Below are 4,003 nucleotides of genomic sequence, written 5' to 3' on the forward strand. Positions count from 1 at the left end.
TAGTAAGGACGCTGACTAGGGTTGGGGGGTGTAAGTAATTAGATAACGGAAAAGGGAAAAACAAAAAATCTGACACCTATTTGAGATTATTTGCTGTTAGTTTGAATTAAAAAAGAAAATAAACCAACGTGAACCGCGTCGCGCGAATTCGTAGCATGACCTATCGCGTCTCATTCTCGGCAGCGAGCATTCTCGACACCGCCGTTGTCGAGTGAAGCGCAATGGGCCTCACCGCACATTGACTTATACGTTTCCTTTTTTAATTAAAAAACTACAGCAAATATCTCAAAATGATATCAGATTTTTTTGTTCCCTTTGACTCATTCTACGTCCCTAATGCGGCTCCTATCTTATTTTGGAGACATCTTGTATCAAATTTAACATTTAGTTTTTTCTTTCTTACATAAATATTTTTATCTATCATAGTGAATTCGTTTCACTGGTTATAGAAAACATGACTCTATAATATTAAAATAGATCCACTAAGAATTAAAAAAAAATTCAAGCGTTCGAATAATATGGATAAGAGAAATGAAGATTTTTTTTCAATAAGTAAAGGCCTAGAGCTTGTACGGGCATACCCGAACGAAGATCTATAAATATAGGCACCCCTTTGGCGCACCCTCACCTCAACTGCGTCAACGTAGGATGGTAGGTACCGCGTTTAAGAATTCATCTCGCGTCGGGAAGAAAACTTCCGCCGTTGTTGCACCGTGCGGACGTCATTTGCGCGCTTTACCTTAAAGACCGCAACAAATATAGCCGCTGTTATAAATATATGAAACTCATATCTCGCGCACAGTTCTCCGTACTTTACTGCAAGAAAACTCGGAAAATAGTCTAAGAGAAGTCATATTGACCGATAGTAGCCAATGTGGAGTTATAAATTTATTATAACTATTGTAACTTTATTATAACTATTATTTACATTATAATATTTGAATGAAATTTTATCATGTTAATATTTATTGAAATAATATTTAATATTTAAGAAAAATGAAAGCAATAGTTCATTAGTATTTTATTTGACATTTTAAGCAATTAAAGAATTCGAAATTATTATTATTTACGTGAGAGAAAATAGTTTTTAGCAGAATTCTCTGCGTAACATTGCCAAATATTGTTAAAATACTAGATCATAAAGGTCATGTTTCTTGTTTTCGAAAAAGGAAGAGGATTTATCGCACTGCAGAGAATTTGGATTCTCGGCGGTAATTAAATCGACGCATGACGCGAATAATAAACACAAATGTAACGGAAGTAGTGGGTGGTCTATTTATACAGACATAATTCCTTGAGCATAAGTGGAACAGTTCTTAAATATATGAATAGGAACAAAGTAACATTTGATTGAAACGCAATGTACACAACCATTTAGTAATTAATTAATAATATATTAATATAATTTAATCCAATTGTTTTTATATGTATAAAATTTATTTATAATAATGTATAATATTCATAATAACTATATAAATCTTAACCGTATTTCGACAATAGAATGGTGAAGAAAGAAAGAAGATAATAACGGATTAAGATCTCTACGCACACAAGATTACGGCAATTGTCCCATCAGTTAGATAATCGATTTCCGATATTAAATTGAGTGACCTTCGGATTCATGCGAGACATAAGCGTGGACTCGTTACGATAGTATAAGTTACAATACAATGTTACATAAACTGTAAATATTCGCATTATATTTAAAAAAATGTTTGTGATTCATTAAAGTTATAATTTTAAGTTTTTTAATCCGATATAATCATCATTAAATATCCTTGAATTTGCATCTTTGAAAATTTATGACTTTTTATTATATTCCTGACTTGTTTGTTGATTTTTCAATATTATCAATATTGACAAAAAAAGCGCAAATACCTATTTTCTTTTTCATTTGGTACCTTATCTCTACGGATAATACCATACAAAAGCCAAAGATGAAGTTATACTGATAAAACGAACAGTAATCGGTAAAATTACCGCTGAATACGCAGTCTACAAACTTTTAAAATTGCCTCTGCTTTCTGTCTCTCAAGATCGCTTCTCACATACGGTTGAAAAAAAAAAGAAAAAAAGGTATGAAGGAACGATCGAGGTCGATTAAAAAATAGATGTCTAGACTGCCAAATGCACCGGCTATCGTGGCGAACTTGTCATTCAGGAAATTGCCTTGCCATTATATTCCAAGCGGCATTATAATATTTCAATTTGTGGCAGTTATTTATTTTTAAAAGAAAATTAAAGGAAATGTTGATTTTAGAAAGGAAAAAATGATCGTCATCTATGGAGTACGTTTGATTAAATGACTTGAAGCGGCGTGCTTTTTAAATAATAAGTTTTCTAAATATTTTTATAATCTTCGAATTTTTAATCGTGATGAAAGTCTCTTTTTTGGAAAAATGATATTATTTGTTGAATGACATTACTTGTTTGAAATGTTTTATATATACCATTCGTAGGATAAACACCAAGGCAAACACATCAATACTCTCCCCCCCCCTCCCCTCCTGTGTGAAATATGCATCGATCCGTGTTGGGGCACAGTTATTCGCAATACATTTTCTATGTTTTCTGCATGCACCCTCGTTTTCTGTTCCTGCTTATCTATTCTCACTTCTTGTCCTGTAACAACATCACATATAACTACATTAACCTCCGAATGTATATTCGTACGGAGCATTACAAAAATAAAATATTTTTTTTTAGAATTGATAGCTATCATTCAGAGTTCTAACTTACTGTTTGTAAAAAACACTAAATAATTATATCACTCACAAATCTGTTTTGCGCAATTTTATATTTATATATTACGAAAGATAGTTCAATTACACACACACACACACACATACACACACACGCGCGCGCGCGCGCGCGCGCACACACACACAAAATATATAAGATTACTTTGCAATAAAATTATTTTTAACTAACAACAAAAAATATTTTTAACTAACAAGGGAAAATATTACATTTTTACATTTTTGTTAGAAAAAAAGTAAAATTTGTTAAAAATATATTATGAATGTATTTTTTTTTATTAATGTACCCAAGTTTTACTAATGTATTAGTGAAACAAGTATTAGTACTATTATTAGTATTAGTTGAATTTAACAAAATGAATTTGTTAATTCTATTTTCGATAAAATCCAAGTTACGTAAAATATAAATTTTTAGCATATTCAATTTTTTATAACATGAATTTATATATATTATTGTATATTTTAATTTTCAAGCCTCCAATTATAACTAAAAAGCGGATATATTTTATCTTACTTTCTCTTTAGCTCTATGCATTTCGAAAAAATAACACTTACTTGTTTATACACTAGTCAGACTCATATTTATACAGTACGCTTCAACTTCCTAGTAATATCCGGTTGAAGTTTACTCCGCAAATTCGTCGGAAATCGCGGACATCAGTGCCCAATTTCGCTAATGTCTGATTTCGTCTGCTTTTAATATTTATTTTATTTAACAGAATTTGATAAAAATAAATAAAATATGTGCGAAAAGAAATAACTAAAGAAATTGAAATCTGTAAATTATTTTTAATTTTCGTAAAATTTATCAGATAATTCTAGTGAAAAAGATTTTGGTAGATTTAATATACTTTAAGAAAAACTTTCCAGTATATTTTTAAAGATTTGATTCTTACTAAGTGCCAGAATCGATCTCGATGATCGGTCAACATTTTAGCATGTTTTGTTTGTGCATGTTTGTACCGAAACAATTTTATAATCTGCCTACATAACATGTGAACACAGAATGACTTGATAGTCAGTAAAGTCGATAAGAGCGGTCATTGATCAGTAGTTGTCGCCATCTCGTAGTAAAACATTGAATAAAATCACCGAAGTGGAAAAAGTTCGCGCAGTTTGCACCTTTTGTTTATATTATTACCATCCCTTATTTATTATTATGGAGATCTTTCATCAATCTATTATATGCGGAAGTAAAATGCAAAATTTTTGAACATATCTTGATAACAAAAAAAAAACGTATT

The 4,003-nt window shown here is 30.6% G+C and overlaps 1 protein-coding gene across 1 annotated transcript in view; it reads left to right on the forward strand.

The window, feature by feature from the left end:
- LOC105623914 (potassium voltage-gated channel protein Shaker) overlaps positions 1–4,003 on the forward strand; it is a 39,859-nt gene that overhangs the window by 406 nt on the left and 35,450 nt on the right. The window lies entirely within an intron of this gene.

The sequence above is a fragment of the Atta cephalotes genome, assembly GCF_000143395.1.
Source record: "Atta cephalotes unplaced genomic scaffold scaffold00067, whole genome shotgun sequence".
In the NCBI taxonomy this organism is placed as follows: Eukaryota; Metazoa; Arthropoda; class Insecta; order Hymenoptera; family Formicidae; genus Atta; species Atta cephalotes.